Source organism: Rutidosis leptorrhynchoides, chromosome 3, assembly GCF_046630445.1.
Source record: "Rutidosis leptorrhynchoides isolate AG116_Rl617_1_P2 chromosome 3, CSIRO_AGI_Rlap_v1, whole genome shotgun sequence".
Lineage (NCBI taxonomy): Eukaryota > Viridiplantae > Streptophyta > Magnoliopsida > Asterales > Asteraceae > Rutidosis > Rutidosis leptorrhynchoides.
In genome coordinates, this window is record NC_092335.1 from 618,369,234 (window position 1) to 618,389,809 (window position 20,576).

The window sequence follows — 20,576 nt, forward strand, 5'->3', positions numbered from 1 at the left end:
TCCCACATATGTTAGGTGACTCACATGGGCTGCTAAGAGCTGATCATTGGAGTGATATACCAATAGTACATACATCTAAAAGATGTGTATTGTACGAGTACGAATACGGGTGCATACGAGTAGAATTGTTGATGAAACTGAACGAGGATGTAATTGTAAGCATTTTTGTTAAGTAGAAGTATTTTGATAAGTGTATTGAAGTCTTTCAAAAGTGTATAAATACATATTAAAACACTACATGTATATACATTTTAACTGAGTCGTTAAGTCATCGTTAGTCGTTACATGTAAGTGTTGTTTTGAAACCTTTAGGTTAACGATCTTGTTACATGTTGTTAACCCAATGTTTATAATATCAAATGAGATTTTAAATTATTATATTATCATGATATTATCATGTATGAATATCTCTTAATATGATATATATACATTAAATGTCTTTACAACGATAATCGTTACATATATGTCTCGTTTAAAAATCATTAAGTTAGTAGTCTTGTTTTTACATATGTAGTTCATTGTTAATATACTTAATGATATGTTTACTTATCATAGTATCATGTTAACTATATATATATCCATATATATGTCATCATATAGTTTTTACAAGTTTTAACGTTCGTGAATCACCGGTCAACTTGGGTGGTCAATTGTCTATATGAAACATATTTCAATTAATCAAGTCTTAACAAGTTTGATTGCTTAACATGCTGGAAACATTTAATAATATAAATATCAATCTCAATTAATATATATAAACATGGAAAATTTCAGGTCACTACAGTACCTAACCGTTAAATAAATTTCGTCCCGAAATTTTAAGCTGTTGAAGGTGTTGACGAATCTTCTGGAAATAGATGCGGGTATTTCTTCTTCATCTGATCTTCATGCTCCCAGGTGAACTCAGGTCCTCTACGAGCATTCCATCGAACCTTAACAATTGGTATCTTGTTTTGCTTAAGTCTTTTAACCTCACGATCCATTATTTCGACGGGTTCTTCGATGAATTGAAGTTTTTCGTTGATTTGGATTTCATCTAACGGAATAGTGAGATCTTCTTTAGCAAAACATTTCTTCAAATTCGAGACGTGGAAAATGTTATGTACAGCCGCGAGTTGTTGAGGTAACTCAATTCGGTAAGCTACTGGTCCGACACGATCAATAATCTTGAATGGTCCAATATACCTTGGATTTAATTTCCCTCGTTTACCAAATCGAACAACGCCTTTCCAAGGTGCAACTTTAAGCATGACCATCTCTCCAATTTCAAATTCTATATCTTTTCTTTTAATGTCAGCGTAGCTCTTTTGTCGACTTTGGGCGGTTTTCAATCGTTGTTGAATTTGGATGATCTTCTCGGTAGTTTCTTGTATAATCTCCGGACCCGTAATCTGTCTATCCCCCACTTCACTCCAACAAATCGGATACCTGCACTTTCTACCATAAAGTGCTTCAAACGGCACCATCTCAATGCTTGAATGGTACCTGTTGTTGTAGGAAAATTCTGCTAACGGTAGATGTCGATCCCAACTGTTTCCGAAATCAATAACACATGCTCGTAGCATGTCTTCAAGCATTTGTATCGTCCTTTCGCTCTGCCCATCAGTTTGTGGATGATAGGCAGTACTCATGTCTAGACGAGTTCCTAATGCTTGCTGTAATGTCTGCCAAAATCTTGAAATAAATCTGCCATCCCTATCAGAGATAATAGAGATTGGTATTCCATGTCTGGAGACGACTTCCTTCAAATACAGTCGTGCTAACTTCTCCATCTTGTCATCTTCTCTTATTGGCAGGAAGTGTGATGATTTGGTGAGACGATCAACTATTACCCAAATAGTATCAAAACCACTTGCAGTCCTTGGCAATTTAGTGATGAAATCCATGGTAATGTTTTCCCATTTCCATTCCGGGATTTGGGTTGTTGAAGTAGACCTGATGGTTTCTGATGCTCAGCTTTGACCTTAGAACACATCAAACATTATCCTACGTATTTAGCAACATCGGCTTTCATACCCGGCCACCAAAAATGTTTCTTGAGATCCTTGTACATCTTCCCCGTTCCAGGATGTATTGAGTATCTGGTTTTATGAGCTTCTCTAAGTACCATTTCTCTCATATATCCAAATTTTGGTACCCAAATCCTTTCAGCCCTATACTTGGTTCCGTCTTCCCGAATATTAAGATGCTTCTCCGATCCTTTGGGTATTTCATCCTTTAAATTTCCATCTTTTAAAACTCCTTGTTGCACCTCCTTTATTTGAGTAGTAAGGTTATTATGAATCATTATATTCATAGATTTTACTCGAATGGGTTCTCTGTCCTTCCTGCTCAAGGCATCGGCTACCACATTTTCCTTCCCCGGGTGGTAACGAATCTCAAAGTCGTAATCATTCAATAATTCAATCCACCTACGCTGCCTCATATTCAGTTGTTTCTGATTAAATATGTGTTGAAGACTTTTGTGGTCGGTATATATAATACTTTTGACCCCATATAAGTAGTGCCTCCAAGTCTTTAATGCAAAAACAACCGCGCCTAATTCTAAATCATGCGTCGTATAATTTTGTTCGTGAATCTTCAATTGTCTAGATGCATAAGCAATCACCTTCGTTCGTTACATTAATACACAACCGAGACCTTGCTTTGATGCGTCACAATAAATCACAAAATCATCATTCCCTTCAGGCAATGACAATATAGGTGTCGTAGTTAGCTTTTTCTTCAATAACTGAAACGCTTTCTCTTGTTCATCATTCCATTCAAATTTCTTCCCTTTATGCGTTAATGCAGTCAAGGGTTTTGCTATTCTGGAAAAGTCTTGGATGAACCTTTTGTAGTAACCAACTAGTCCTAAAAACTGGCGTATGTGTTTCGAAATTTTCGGGGTTTCCCACTTTTCAACAGTTTCTATCTTTTCCGGATCCACCTTAATACCTTCTTTGTTCACTATGTGACCGAGGAATTGAACTTCTTCCAACCAAAATGCACACTTTGAAAACTTAGCGTACAATTCTTCCTTCCTCAATACTTCTAACACCTTTCTCAAATGTTCACCGTGTTCTTGGTCATTCTTTGAGTAAATAAGTATGTCATCAATGAAAACAATGACAAACTTGTCAAGGTATGGTCCACACACTCGGTTCATAAGGTCCATGAACACAGCTGGTGCATTAGTTAAACCAAATGGCATGACCATAAACTCGTAATGACCGTAACGTGTTCTGAAAGCAGTCTTTGGAATATCATATTCTTTCACCCGCATTTGATGATACCCGAAACGTAAGTCAATCTTTGAATAAACTGACGAGCCTTGTAGTTGATCAAATAAGTCGTCGATTCTCGGTAGTGGGTAGCGGTTCTTGATGGTAAGTTTGTTCAACTCTCGGTAGTCGATACACAACCTGAATGTACCATCTTTCTTCTTGACAAACAAAACAGGAGCTCCCCACGGTGATGTGCTTGGTCGAATGAAACCACGCTCTAAAAGTTCTTGTAATTGGCTTTGCAGTTCTTTTATCTCGCTGGGTGCGAGTCTGTAAGGAGCACGAGCTATTGGTGCAGCTCCTGGTACAAGATCTATTTGAAATTCAACGGATCGATGTGGGGGTAATCCCGGTAATTCTTTCGGAAATACATCGGAAAATTCTTTTGCAATGGGAACATCATTGATGCTCTTTTCTTCAGTTTGTACTTTCTCAACGTGTGCTAGAACAGCATAGCAACCTTTTCTTATTAGTTTTTGTGCCTTCAAATTACTAATAAGATGTAGCTTCGTGTTGCCCTTTTCTCCGTACACCATTAAGGGTTTTCCTTTTTCTCGTATAATGCGAATTGCATTTTTGTAACAAACGATCTCTGCTTTCACTTCTTTCAACCAGTCCATACCGATTATCACATCAAAACTCCCTAACTCTACTGGTATCAAATCAATCTTAAATGTTTCGCTAACCAGTTTAATTTCTCGATTCCGACATATATTATCTGCTGAAATTAATTTACCATTTGCTAATTCGAGTAAAAATTTACTATCCAAAGGCGTCAATGGACAACTTAATTTAGCACAAAAATCTCTACTCATATAGCTTCTATCCGCACCCGATTCAAATAAAACGTAAGCAGATTTATTGTCAATAAGAAACGTACCCGTAACAAGCTCCGGGTCTTCCTGTGCCTCTGCCGCATTAATATTGAAAACTCTTCCGCGGCCTTGTCCATTCGTGTTCTCCTGGTTCAGGCAATTTCTAATATTGTGGACCGGTTTTCCACATTTATAACAAACTACATTGGCATAACTTGCTCCGACACTACTTGCTCCGCCATTACTCGTTCCGATACCATTTGTTCCTTTCGTTCTATTAACCCCTGGTCCGTAGACCTCACACTTCACCGCGCTATGACCATTTCTTTTACACTTGTTGCAAAATTTGGTGCAGAACCCCGAGTGATACTTTTCACACCTTTGGCATAGCTGCTTCTGATTGTTGTTGTTGTTGCGGTTATTATTATTGTTGGGATGATTGTTGTAGTTGCTGGTGGTGTTGTTGTTGTTGTTGTTGTTGGGCCGTTTGTTGTAGTTGCGATTGATGTTGCGATTGTTGGGATAATTGTTGCGATTATTGTTGTAATTGCTGTTGTTGTTGTATTGGTGATTTTTATCACCGTTTTCCTCCCACTTTCTTTTGACTTGCTTCACATTGGCCTCTTCAGCAGTCTGTTCTTTAATTCTTTCTTCAATCTGGTTCACTAGTTTGTGAGCCATTCTACATGCCTGTTGTATGGAGGCGGGCTCGTGTGAACTTATATCTTCTTGGATTCTTTCCTGTAATCCTTTCACAAACGAGTCGATCTTCTCTTCCTCATCTTCGAATGCTCCCGGACACAATAGGCACAATTCTATGAATCGTCTTTCGTACTTGGTAATATCAAATCCTTGGGTTCGTAACCCTCTAAGTTCTGTCTTGAGCTTATTGACCTCGGTTCTGGGACGGTACTTCTCGTTCATCAAGTGCTTGAATGCTGACCACGGTAGTGCGTACGCATCGTCTTGTCCCACTTGCTCTAGATAGGTATTCCACCATGTTAACGCAGAACCTTTGAAGGTATGCGTAGCGTACTTCACTTTGTCCTCTTCAGTACACTTACTTATGGCAAACACCGATTCGACCTTCTCGGTCCACCGTTTCAATCCGATCGGTCCTTCGGTTCCATCAAATTCCAAAGGTTTGCAGGCAGTGAATTCTTTGTAGGTGCATCATACACGATTTCCTGTACTGCTAGATCCAAGGTTATTGTTGGTATGTAGCGCAGCCTGTACTGCTGCTATGTTTGTAGCTAGAAAAGTACGGAATTCCTCTTCATTCATATTCACGGTGTGTCGAGTAGTCGGTGCCATTTCCTTCAAAATAGTCAAATGGAACAAGTTAATCATACAGAATATTAAGAGTAGTTAATAGTATTTCGTAGCATAATATGAACTCATTTATAAAAGCTTTTTCTTCATATTAGCATTTTATAAGTTTAAATTCGGGTAGTACCTACCCGTTAAGTTCATACTTAGTAGCTAATATACAATTCAACTACTACAATTCTATATGAAAAACTGATTATAATAATATTTCGCGTTCAAACTTTTACACAATATTTTACAAACTTACAATACCGCTTATTTTACATATAGCATGAAATATAGCACACAATAAATTTGATACAAGATGGTTGTGAAGATAATTCTAGCTAGTACACAAGTCGTTCAGCAAAGGCAATAAAGACACGTAATTCATACGTCCAGAAACAAGTCATGCATTCTGGTTTTACTAGGATTACTTCCCATCCTTGGTCTTGTGGAACATAACCGTTATGGCCGTTGATAAGACAGCGTGTTGTAACTTCGTCAAAGGGACGAGGGTTACGTAATGTCCAACAGTCCCGTAACAATCTAAAAACCTCATTTCTTACCCCAATTACCGACTCCGTCACTTGTGGGAACGTTTTGTTTAATAGTTGTAGCCCGATGTTCTTGTTCTCACTTTGGTGAGAAGCGAACATTACTAATCCGTAAGCATAACATGCTTCTTTATGTTGCATGTTAGCCGCTTTTTCTAAATCACGAAGTCCAATATTCGGATATATTGAGTCAAAATAATTTCTTAACCCATTGCGTAAAATAGCATTTGGGTTCCCCGCAATATATGCGTCAAAGTAAACACATCATAACTTATGGATTTTCCAATGTGATATCCCCCATCTTTCGAACGAAAGCCTTTTATAAACCAAGGCATTCTTGGAACGTTCTTCGAATGTCTTACAAACTGATCTCGCCTTAAATAGTTGTGCCGAAGAATTATGACCGACTCTAGACAAGATTTCATCAATCATGTCTCCGGGTAGGTCTCTTAAAATATTGGGTTGTGTATCCATTTTGTGTTTTTATACTGTAAAATAGACAAGAGTTAGATTCATAAAAAAAAATACTTATTAATACAAGCAATTTTTACATATATCATAAAGCATAAGCACACTATATTACATATATTACACCACACGAATACAACTATCTTATTCCGACTTGCTTGTTTCTTCTTCTTCGGTTTTGGTTCATTTTGCCAAGTTTCTTGGGATATATGATGTTCCCCTAATACGAGCCGTCGTTTTCCACATTGGTTTAGAAAAACCTGGTGGTTTAGAGGTTCCCGGGTCATTGTTACAACTTAAGGACTTCGGCGGTTAACGATACATATAAAGTTCATCGGGGTTGGAAATAGATTTCTCTATTTTTATGCCCTTTCCCTTATTATTTTCTTTTGCCTTTTTAAATTCAGTTGGGGTAATTTCTATAACATCATCGGAATTCTCGTCGGAATCCGATTCATAGGAGAATTGGTAATCCTCCCAATATTTTGCTTCCTTGGCGGAAACACCATTAACCATAATTAACCTTGGTCGGTTGGTTGATGATTTTCTTTTACTTAACCGTTTTATTATTTCCCCCACCGGTTCTATTTCTTCATCCGGTTCCGATTCTTCTTCCGGTTTCGATTCTTCTTCCGGTTCCGACTCTTCTTCCGGTTCCTCTTCGGGAACTTGTGAATCAGTCCACGAATCATTCCAATTTACATTTGACTCTTGATTATTATTAGGTGAGTCAATGGAACTTTTTCTAGAGGTAGACATCTATCACATAATATCAAACGCGTTAAGAGATTAATATATCACATAATATTCACATGTTAAAAATATATAGTTTCCAACAAAATTTGTTAAGCAATCATTTTTCAACTAAACACGGTCGAAGTCCAGACTCACTAATGCATCCTAACAAACTCGATAAGATACACTAATGCAAAATTCTGGTTCTCTAAGACCAACGCTCGGATACCAACTGAAATGTCCCGTTCTTATTGATTAAAAACGTTCCATATTAATTGATTTCGTTGCGAGGTTTTGACCTCTATATGAGACGTTTTTCAAAGACTGCATTCATTTTAAAACAAACCATAACCTTTATTTCATCAATAAAGGTTTAAAAAGCTTTACGTAGATTATCAAATAATGATAATCTAAAATATCCTGTTTACACACGACCATTACATAATGGTTTAAAATACAAATATGTTACAACAAAATAAGTTTCTTGAATGCAGTTTTTACACAATATCATACAAGCATGGACTCCAAATCTCGTCCTTATTTAAGTATGCGACAGCGGAAGTTCTTAATAATCACCTGAGAATAAACATGCTTAAAACGTCAACAAAAATGTTGGTGAGTTATAGGTTTAACCTATATATATATCAAATCATAATAATAGACCACAAGATTTCATATTTCAATACACATCCCATACATAGAGATAAAAATCATTCATATGGTGAACACCTGGTAACCGACATTAACAAGATGCATATATAAGAATATCCCCATCATTCCGGGACACCCTTCGGATATGATATAAATTTCGAAGTACTAAAGCATCCGGTACTTTGGATGGGGTTTGTTAGGCCCAATAGATCTATCTTTAGGATTCGCGTCAATTAGGGTGTCTGTTCCCTAATTCTTAGATTACCAGACTTAATAAAAAGGGGCATATTCGATTTCGATAATTCAACCATAGAATGTAGTTTCACGTACTTGTGTCTATTTTGTAAATCATTTATAAAACCTGCATGTATTCTCATCCCAAAAATATTAGATTTTAAAAGTGGGACTATAACTCACTTTCACAGATTTTTACTTCGTCGGGAAGTAAGACTTGGCCACTGGTTGATTCACGAACCTATAACAATATATACATATATATCAAAGTATGTTCAAAATATATTTACAACACTTTTAATATATTTTGATGTTTTAAGTTTATTAAGTCAGCTGTCCTCGTTAGTAACCTACAACTAGTTGTCCACAGTTAGATGTACAGAAATAAATCGATAAATATTATCTTGAATCAATCCACGACCCAGTATATATGTATCTCAGTATTGATCACAACTCAAACTATATATATTTTGGAATCAACCTCAACCCTGTATAGCTAACTCCAACATTCACATATAGAGTGTCTATGGTTGTTCTGAAATATATATAGATGTGTCGACATGATAGGTCGAAACATTGTATACGTGTCTATGGTATCTCAAGATTACATAATATACAATACAAGTTGATTAAGTTATGGTTGGAATAGATTTGTTACCAATTTTCACGTAGCTAAAGTGAGAAAAATTATCCAATCTTGTTTTACCTATAACTTCTTCATTTTAAATCCGTTTTGAGTGAATCAAATTGCTATAGTTTCATATTGAACTCTATTTTATGAATCTAAACAGAAAAAGTATAGGTTTATAGTCAGAAAAATAAGTTACAAGTTGTTTTTATAAAGGTAGTCATTTCAGTCGAAAGAACAACGTCTAGATGACCATTTTAGAAAACATACTTCCACTTTGAGTTTAACCATAATTTTTGGATATAGTTTCATGTTCATAATAAAAATCATTTTCTCAGAATAACTACTTTTATATCAAAGTTTATCATAGTTTTTAATTAACTAACCCAAAACAGCCCGCGGTGTTACTACGACGGCGTAAATCCGGTTTTACGGTGTTTTTCGTGTTTCCAGGTTTTAAATCATTAAGTTAGCATATCATATAGATATAGAACATGTGTTTAGTTGATTTTAAATGTCAAGTTAGAAGGATTAACTTTTGTTTGCGAACTAGTTTAGAATTAACTAAACTATGTTCTAGTGATTACAAGTTTAAACCTTCGAATAAGATAGCTTTATATGTATGAATTGAATGATGTTATGAACATCATTACTACCTTAAGTTCCTTGGATAACCCTACTGGAAAAGAGAAAAATTGATCTAGCTTCAACGGATCCTTGGATGGCTCGAAGTTCTTGAAGCAGAATCATGACACGAAAACAAGTTCAAGTAAGATCATCACTTGAAATAAGATTGTTATAGTTATAGAAATTGAACCAAAGTTTGAATATTATTATTACCTTGTATTAGAATGATAACCTACTGTAAGAAACAAAGATTTCTTGAGGTTGGATGATCACCTTACAAGATTGGAAGTGAGCTAGCAAACTTGAAAGTATTCTTGATTTTATGTAACTAGAACTTGTAGAATATATGAAGAACACTTAGAACTTGAAGATAGAACTTGAGAGAGATCAATTAGATGAAGAAAATTGAAGAATGAAAGTGTTTTTAGGTGTTTTTGGTCGTTGGTGTATGGATTAGATATAAAGGATATGTAATTTTGTTTTCATTTAAATAAGTCATGAATGATTACTCATATTTTTGTAATTTTATGAGATATTTCATGCTAGTTGCCAAATGATGGTTCCCACATGTGTTAGGTGACTCACATGGGCTGCTAAGAGCTGATCATTGGAGTGTATATACCAATAGTACATACATCTAAAAGCTGTGTATTGTACGAGTACGAATACGGGTGCATACGAGTAGAATTGTTGATGAAACTGAACGAGGATGTAATTGTAAGCATTTTTGTTAAGTAGAAGTATTTTGATAAGTGTATTGAAGTCTTTCAAAAGTGTATAAATACATATTAAAACACTACATGTATATACATTTTAACTGAGTCCTTAAGTCATCGTTAGTCGTTACATGTAAGTGTTGTTTTGAAACGTTTAGGTTAACGATCTTGTTAAATGTTGTTAACCCAATGTTTATAATATCAAATGAGATTTTAAATTATTATATTATCATGATATTATCATGTATGAATATCTCTTAATATGATATATATATACATTAAATGTCTTTACAACGATAATCGTTACATATATGTCTCGTTTAAAAATCATTAAGTTAGTAGTCTTGTTTTTACATATGTAGTTCATTGTTAATATACTTAATGATATGTTTACTTATCATAGTATCATGTTAACTATATATATATATATCCATATATATGTCATCATATAGTTTTTACAAGTTTTAACGTTCGTGAATCATCGGTCAACTTGGGTGGTCAATTGTCTATATGAAACATATTTCAATTAATCAAGTCTTAACAAGTTTGATTGCTTAACATGTTAGAAACATTTAATCATATAAATATCAATCTCAATTAATATATATAAACATGGAAAAGTTCGGGTCACTACAGTACCTACCCGTTAAATAAATTTCGTCCCGAAATTTTAAGCTGTTGAAGGTGTTGACGAATCTTCTGGAAATAGATGCGGGTATTTCTTCTTCATCTGATCTTCACGCTCCCAGGTGAACTCGGGTCCTCTACGAGCATTCCATCGAACCTTAACAATTGGTATCTTGTTTTGCTTAAGACTTTTAACCTCACGATCCATTATTTCGACGGGTTCTTCGATGAATTGAAGTTTTTCGTTGATTTGGATTTCATCTAACGGAATAGTGAGATCTTCTTTAGTAAAACATTTCTTCAAATTCGAGACGTGGAAAGTGTTATGTACAGCCGCGAGTTGTTGAGGTAACTCAAGTCGGTAAGCTACTGGTCCGACACGATCAATAATCTTGAATGGTCCAATATACCTTGGATTTAATTTCCCTCGTTTACCAAATCGAACAACGCCTTTCCAAGGTGCAACTTTAAGCATGAACATCTCTCTAATTTCAAATTCTATATCTTTTCTTTTAATGTCAGCGTAGCTCTTTTGTCGACTTTGGGCGGTTTTCAATCGTTGTTGAATTTGGATGATCTTCTCGGTAGTTTCTTGTATTATCTCCGGACCCGTAATCTGTCTATCCCCCACTTCACTCCAAAAAATCGGAGACTTGCACTTTCTACCATAAAGTGCTTCAAACGACGCCATCTCAATGCTTGAATGGTAGCTGTTGTTGTAGGAAAATTCTGCTAACGGTAGATGTCGATCCCAACTATTTCCGAAATCAATAACACATGCTCGTAGCATGTCTTCAAGCGTTTGTATCGTCCTTTCGCTCTGCCCATCAGTTTGTGGATGATAGGCAGTACTCATGTCTAGACGAGTTCCTAATGATTGTTGTAATGTCTGCCAGAATCTTGAAATAAATCTGCCATACCTATAAGAGATAATAGAGATTGGTATTCCATGTCTGGAGACAACTTCCTTCAAATACAGTCGTGCTAACTTCTCCATCTTGTCATCTTCTCTTAGTGGCAGGAAGTGTGCTGATTTGGTGAGACGATCAACTATTACCAAAATAGTATCAAAACCACTTGCAGTCCTTGGCAATTTAGTGATGAAATCCATGGTAATGTTTTCCCATTTCCATTCTGGGATTTCGGGTTGTTGAAGTAGACCTGATGGTTTCTGATGCTCAGCTTTGACCTTAGAACACGTCAAACATTCTCCTACGTATTTAGCAACATCGGCTTTCATACCCTGCCACCAAAAATGTTTCTTGAGATCATGGTACATCTTCCCCGTTCCTGGATGTATTGAGTATCTGGTTTTATGAGCTTCTCTAAGTACCATTTCTCTCATATCTCCAAATTTTGGTACCCAAATCCTTTCAGCCCTATACCGGGTTCCGTCTTCCCGAAAATTAAGATGCTTCTCCGATCCTTTGGGTATTTCATCCTTTAAATTTCTCTCTTTTAAAACTCCTTGTTGCGCCTCCTTTATTTGAGTAGTAAGGTTATTGTGAATCATTATATTCATAGATTTTACTCTAATGGGTTCTCTGTCCTTCCTGTTCAAGGCGTCGGCTACCACATTTGCCTTCCCCGGGTGGTAACGAATCTCAAAGTCGTAATCATTCAACAATTCAATCCACCTACACTGAAATGTCCCGTTCTTATTGATTAAAAACGTTCCATATTAATTGATTTCGTTGCGAGGTTTTGACCTCTATATGAGACGTTTTTCAAAGACTGCATTCATTTTTAAAACAAACCATAACCTTTATTTCATAAATAAAGGTTTAAAAAGCTTTACGTAGATTATCAAATAATGATAATCTAAAATATCCTGTTTACACACGACCATTACATAATGGTTTACAATACAAATATGTTACAACAAAATAAGTTTCTTGAATGCAGTTTTTACACAAAATATCATACAAGCATGGACTCCAAATCTCGTCCTTATTTAAGTATGTGACAGCGGAAGCTCCTAATAATCACCTGAGAATAAACATGCTTAAAACGTCAACAAAAATGTTGGTGAGTTATAGGTTTAACCTATATATATCAAATCATAATAATAGACCACAAGATTTCATATTTCAATACACATCCCATACATAGAGATAAAAATCATTCATATGGTGAACACCTGGTAACCGACATTAACAAGATGCATATATAAGAATATCCCCATCATTCCGGGACACCCTTCGGATATGATATAAATTTCGAAGTACTAAAGCATCCGGTACTTTGGATGGGGTTTGTTAGGCCCAATAGATCTATCTTTAGGATTCACATCAATTAGGGTGAAATGTCCCGTTCTTATTGATTAAAAACGTTCCATATTAATTGATTTCGTTGCGAGGTTTTGACCTCTATATGAGACGTTTTTCAAAGACTGCATTCATTTTTAAACAAACCATAACCTTTATTTCATTAATAAAGGTTTAAAAAGCTTTACGTAGATTATCAAATAATGATAATCTAAAATATCCTGTTTACACACGACCATTACATAATGGTTTACAATACAAATATGTTACAACAAAATAAGTTTCTTGAATGCAGTTTTTACACAATATCATACAAGCATGGACTCCAAATCTTGTCCTTATTTAAGTATGCGACAGCGGAAGCTCTTAATAATCACCTGAGAATAAACATGCTTAAAACGTCAACAAAAATGTTGGTGAGTTATAGGTTTAACCTATATATATCAAATCGTAACAATAGACCACAAGATTTCATATTTCAATACACATCCCATACATAGAGATAAAAATCATTCATATGGTGAACACCTGGTAACCGACAATAACAAGATGCATATATAAGAATATCCCCATCATTCCGGGACACCCTTCGGATATGATATAAATTTCGAAGTACTAAAGCATCCGGTACTTTGGATGGGGTTTGTTAGGCCCAATAGATCTATCTTTAGGATTCGCGTCAATTAGGGTGTCTGTTCCCTAATTCTTAGATTACCAGACTTAATAAAAAGGGGCATATTCGATTTCGATAATTCAACCATAGAATGTAGTTTCACGTACTTGTGTCTATTTTGTAAATCATTTATAAAACCTGCATGTATTCTCATCCCAAAAATATTAGATTTTAAAAGTGGGACTATAACTCACTTTCACAGATTTTTACTTCGTCGGGAAGTAAGACTTGGCCACTGGTTGATTCACGAACCTATAACAATATATACATATATATCAAAGTATGTTCAAAATATATTTACAACACTTTTAATATATTTTGATGTTTTAAGTTTATTAAGTCAGCTGTCCTCGTTAGTAACCTACAACTAGTTGTCCACAGTTAGATGTACAGAAATAAATCGATAAATATTATCTTGAATCAATCCACGACCCAGTGTATACGTATCTCAGTATTGATCACAACTCAAACTATATATATTTTGGAATCAACCTCAACCCTGTATAGCTAACTCCAACATTCACATATAGAGTGTCTATGGTTGTTCCGAAATATATATAGATGTGTCGACATGATAGGTCGAAACATTGTATACGTGTCTATGGTATCTCAAGATTACATAATATATAATACAAGTTGATTAAGTTATGGTTGGAATAGATTTGTTACCAATTTTCACGTAGCTAAAATGAGAAAAATTATCCAATCTTGTTTTACCCATAACTTCTTCATTTTAAATCCGTTTTGAGTGAATCAAATTGCTATGGTTTCATATTGAACTCTATTTTATGAATCTAAACAAAAAAAGTATAGGTTTCTAGTCGGAAAAATAAGTTACAAGTCGTTTTTGTAAAGGTAGTCATTTCAGTCGAAAGAACGACGTCTAGATGACCATTTTAGAAAACATACTTCCACTTTGAGTTTAACCATAATTTTTGGATATAGTTTCATGTTCATAATAAAAATCATTTTCTCAGAATAACAACTTTTAAATCAAAGTTTATCATAGTTTTTAATTAACTAACCCAAAACAGCCCGCGGTGTTACTACGACGGCGTAAATCCGGTTTTACGGTGTTTTCGTGTTTCCAGGTTTTAAATCATTAAGTTAGCATATCATATAGATATAGAACATGTGTTTAGTTGATTTTAAAAGTCAAGTTAGAAGGATTAACTTTTGTTTGCGAACAAGTTTAGAATTAACTAAACTATGTTCTAGTGATTACAAGTTTAAACCTTCGAATAAGATAGCTTTATATGTATGAATCGAATGATGTTATGAACATCATTACTACCTTAAGTTCCTTGGATGAACCTACTGGAAAAGAGAAAAATGGATCTAGCTTCAATGGATCCTTGGATGGCTCAAAGTTCTTGAAGCAAAATCATGACACGAAAACAAGTTCAAGTAAGATCATCACTTGAAATAAGATTGTTATAGTTATAGAAATTGAACCAAAGTTTGAATATGATTATTACCTTGTATTAGAATGATAACCTACTGTAAGAAACAAAGATTTCTTGAGGTTGGATGATCACCTTACAAGATTGGAAGTGAGCTAGCAAACTTGAAAGTATTCTTGATTTTATGAAACTAGAACTTTTGGAATTTATGAAGAACACTTAGAACTTGAAGATAGAACTTGAGAGAGTTCAATTAGATGAAGAAAATTGAAGAATGAAAGTGTTTGTAGGTGTTTTTGGTCGTTGGTGTATGGATTAGATATAAAGGATATGTAATTTTGTTTTCATGTAAATAAGTCATGAATGATTACTCATATTTTTGTAATCTTATGAGATATTTCATGCTAGTTGCCAAATGATGGTTCCCACATGTGTTAGGTGACTCATATGGGCTGCTAAGAGCTGATCATTGGAGTGTATATACCAATAGTACATACATCTAAAAGCTGTGTATTGTACGAGTACGAATACGGGTGCATACGAGTAGAATTGTTGATGAAACTGAACGAGGATGTAATTGTAAGCATTTTTGTTAAGTAGAAGTATTTTGATAAGTGTATTGAAGTCTTTCAAAAGTGTATAAATACATATTAAAACACTACATGTATATACATTTTAACTGAGTCGTTAAGTCATCGTTAGTCGTTACATGTAAGTGTTGTTTTGAAACCTTTAGGTTAACGATCTTGTTAAATGTTGTTAACCTAATGTTTATAATATCAAATGAGATTTTAAATTATTATATTATCATGATATTATCATGTATGAATATCTCTTAATATGATATATATACATTAAATATCTTTACAACGATAATCGTTACATATATGTCTCGTTTAAAAATCATTAAGTTAGTAGTCTTGTTTTTACATATGTAGTTCATTGTTAATATACTTAATGATATGTTTACTTATCATAGTATCATGTTAACTATATATATATCCATATATATGTCATCATATAGTTTTTTTACAAGTTTTAACGTTCGTGAATCACCGGTCAACTTGGGTAGTCAATTGTCTATATGAAACCTATTTCAATTAATCAAGTCTTAACAAGTTTGATTGCTTAACATGTTGGAAACATTTAATCATGTAAACATCAATCTCAATTAATATATATAAACATGGAAAAGTTCGGGTCACTACAGTACCTACCCGTTAAATAAATTTCGTCCCGAAATTTTAAGCTGTTGAAGGTGTTGACGAATCTTCTGGAAATAGATGCGGGTATTTCTTATTCATCTGATCTTCACGCTCCCAGGTGAACTCGGGTCCTCTACGAGCATTCCATCGAACCTTAACAATTGGTATCTTGTTTTGCTTAAGTCTTTTAACCTCACGATCCATTATTTCGACGGGTTCTTCGATGAATTGGAGTTTTTCGTTGATTTGGATTTCATCTAACGGAATAGTGAGATCTTCTTTAGCAAAACATTTCTTCAAATTCGAGACGTGGAAAGTGTTATGTACAGCCGCGAGTTGTTGAGGTAACTCAAGTCGGTAAGCTACTGGTCCGACACGATCAATAATCTTGAATGGTCCAATATACCTTGGATTTAATTTCCCTCGTTTACCAAATCGAACAACGCCTTTCCAAGGTGAAACTTTAAGCATGACCATCTCTCCAATTTCAAATTCTATATCTTTTCTTTTAATGTCAGCGTAGCTCTTTTGTCGACTTTGGGCGGTTTTCAACCGTTGTTGAATTTGGATGATCTTCTCGGTAGTTTCTTGTATAATCTCCGGACCCGTAATCTGTCTATCCCCCACCTCACTCCAACAAATCGGAGACCTGCACTTTCTACCATAAAGTGCTTCAAACGGCGCCATCTCAATGCTTGAATGGTAGCTGTTGTTGTAGGAAAATTCTGCTAACGGTAGATGTCGATCCCAACTGTTTCCGAAATCAATAACACATGCTCGTAGCATGTCTTCAAGCGTTTGTATCGTCCTTTCGCTCTGCCCATCAGTTTGTGGATGATAGGCAGTACTCATGTCTAGACGAGTTCCTAATGCTTGCTGTAATGTCTGCCAGAATCTTGAAATAAATCTGCCATCCCTATCAGAGATAATAGAGATTGGTATTCCATGTCTGGAGACGACTTCCTTCAAATACAGTCGTGCTAACTTCTCCATCTTGTCATCTTCTCTTATTGGTAGGAAGTGTGCTGATTTGGTGAGACGATCAACTATTACCCAAATAGTATCAAAACCACTTGCAGTCCTTGGCAATTTAGTGATGAAATCCATGGTAATGTTTTCCCATTTCCATTCCGGGATTTCGGGTTGTTGAAGTAGACCTGATGGTTTCTGATGCTCAGCTTTGACCTTAGAACACGTCAAACATTCTTCTACGTATTTAGCAACATCGGCTTTCATACCCGGCCACCAAAAATGTTTCTTGAGATCCTTGTACATCTTCCCCGTTCCAGGATGTATTGAGTATCTGGTTTTATGAGCTTCTCTAAGTACCATTTCTCTCATATCTCCAAATTTTGGTACCCAAATCCTTTCAGCCCTATACCGGGTTCCGTCTTCCCGAATATTAAGATGCTTCTCCGATCCTTTGGGTATTTCATCCTTTAAATTTCCCTCTTTTAAAACTCCTTGTTGCGCCTCCTTTATTTGAGTAGTAATGTTATTATGAATCATTATATTCATAGATTTTACTCGAATGGGTTCTCTATCCTTCCTGCTCAAGGCATCGGCTACCACATTTGCCTTCCCCGGGTGGTAACGAATCTCAAAATCGTAATCATTCAATAATTCAATCCACCTACGCTGCCTCATATTCAGTTGTTTCTGATTAAATATGTGTTGAAGACTTTTGTGGTCGGTATATATAATACTTTTGACCCCATATAAGTAGTGCCTCCAAGTCTTTAATGCAAAAACAACCGCGCCTAATTCTAAATCATGCGTCGTATAATTTTGTTCGTGAATCTTCAATTGTCTAGACGCATAAGCAATCACCTTCGTTCGTTGCATTAATACACAACCGAGACCTTGCTTTGATGCGTCACAATAAATCACAAAATCATCATTCCCTTCAGGCAATGACAATATAGGTGCCGTAGTTAGCTTTTTCTTCAATAACTGAAACGCTTTCTCTTGTTCATCATTCCATTCAAATTTCTTCCCTTTATGCGTTAATGCAGTCAAGGGTTTTGCTATTCTGGAAAAGTCTTGGATGAACCTTCTGTAGTAACCAGCTAGTCCTAAAAACTGGCGTATGTGTTTCGGACTTTTCGGAGTTTCCCACTTTTCAACAGTTTCTATCTTTGCCGGATCCACCTTAATACCTTCTTTGTTCACTATGTGACCGAGGAATTGAACTTCTTCCAACCAAAATGCACACTTTGAAAACTTAGCATACAATTCTTCCTTCCTCAATACTTCTAACACCTTTCTCAAATGTTCACCGTGTTCTTGGTCATTCTTTGAGTAAATAAGTATGTCATCAATGAAAACAATGACAAACTTGTCAAGGTATGGTCCACACACTCGGTTCATAAGGTCCATGAACACAGCTGGTGCATTAGTTAAACCAAACGGCATGACCATAAACTCGTAATGACCGTAACGTGTTCTGAAAGCAGTCTTTGGAATATCATCTTCTTTCACCCGCATTTGATGATACCCGGAACGTAAGTCAATCTTTGAATAAACAGACGAGCCTTGTAGTTGATCAAATAAGTCGTCGATTCTCGGTAGTGGGTAGCGGTTCTTGATGGTAAGTTTGTTCAACTCTCGGTAGTCGATACACAACCTGAATGTACCATCTTTCTTCTTGACAAACAAAACAGGAGCTCCCCACGGTGATGTGCTTGGTCGAATGAAACCACGCTCTAAAAGTTCTTGTAATTGGCTTTGCAGTTCTTTCATCTCGCTGGGTGCGAGTCTGTAAGGAGCACGAGCTATTGGTGCAGCTCCTGGTACAAGATCTATTTGAAATTCAACGGATCGATGTGGGGGTAATCCCGGTAATTCTTTCGGAAATACATCAGGAAATTCTTTTGCGACGGGAACATCATTGATGCTCTTTTCTTCAGTTTGTACTTTCTCGACGTGTGCTAGAACAGCATAGCAACCTTTTCTTATTAGTTTTTGTGCTTTCAAATTACTAATAAGATGTAGCTTCGTGTTGCCCTTTTCTCCGTACACCATTAAGGGTTTTCCTTTTTCTCGTATAATGCGAATTGCATTTTTGTAACAAACGATCTCCGCTTTCACTTCTTTCAACCAGTCCATACCGATTATCACATCAAAACTCCCTAACTCTACTGGTATCAAATCAATCTTAAATGTTTCGCTAACCAGTTTAATTTCTCGATTCCGACATATATTATCTGCTGAAATTAATTTACCATTTGCTAATTCGAGTAAAAATTTACTATCCAAAGGCGTCAATGGACAACTTAATTTAGCACAAAAATCTCTACTCATATAGCTTCTATCCGCACCCGAATCAAATAAAACGTAAGCAGATTTATTGTCAATAAGAAACGTACCCGTAACAAGCTCCGGGTCTTCCTGTGCCTCTGCCGCATTAATATTGAAAACTCTTCCACGGCCTTGTCCATTCGTGTTCTCCTGGTTCGGGCAATTTCTAATAATGTGGCCCGGTTTTCCACATTTATAACAAACTACATTGGCATAACTTGCTCCGACACTACTTGCTCCGCCATTACTCGTTCCGACACCATTTGTTCCTTTCGTTCTATTAACCCCTGGTCCGTAGACCTCACACTTCGCCGCGCTATGACCATTTCTTTTACACTTGTTGCAAAATTTGGTGCAGAACCCCGAGTGATTCTTTTCACACCTTTGGCATAGCTGCTTCTGATTGTTGTTGTTGTTGCGGTTATTATTGTTGTTGGGATGATTGTTGTAGTTGCTGTTGTTGTTGTTGTTGTTGTTGTTGGGCCGTTTGTTGTAGTTGCGATTGATGTTGCGATTGTTGGGATAATTGTTGCGATTATTGTTGTAATTGCTGTTGCTGTTGTATTGGTGATTCTTATCACCGTTTTCCTCCCACTTTCTTTTGACTTGCTTCACATTGGCCTCTTCAGCAGTCTGTTCTTTAATTCTTTCTTCAATTTGGTTCACGAGTTTGTGAGCCATTCTACATGCCTGTTGTATGGAGGCGGGCTCGTGTGAACTTATATCTTCTTGGATTCTTTCCGGTAATCCTTTCACAAACGCGTCGATCTTCTCTTCCTCATCTTCGAATGCTCCCGGACACAATAGGCACAATTCTGTGAATCGTCTTTCGTACGTGGTAATATCAAATCCTTGGGTTCGTAACCCTCTAAGTTCTGTCTTGAGCTTATTGACCTCGGTTCTGGGACGGTACTTCTCGTTCATCAAGTGCTTGAATGCTGACCACGGTAGTGCGTACGCATCATCTTGTCCCACTTGCTCTAGATAGGTATTCCACCATGTTAACGCAGAACCTGTGAAGGTATGCGTAGCGTACTTCACTTTGTCCTCTTCAGTACACTTACTTATGGCAAACACCGATTCAACCTTCTCGGTC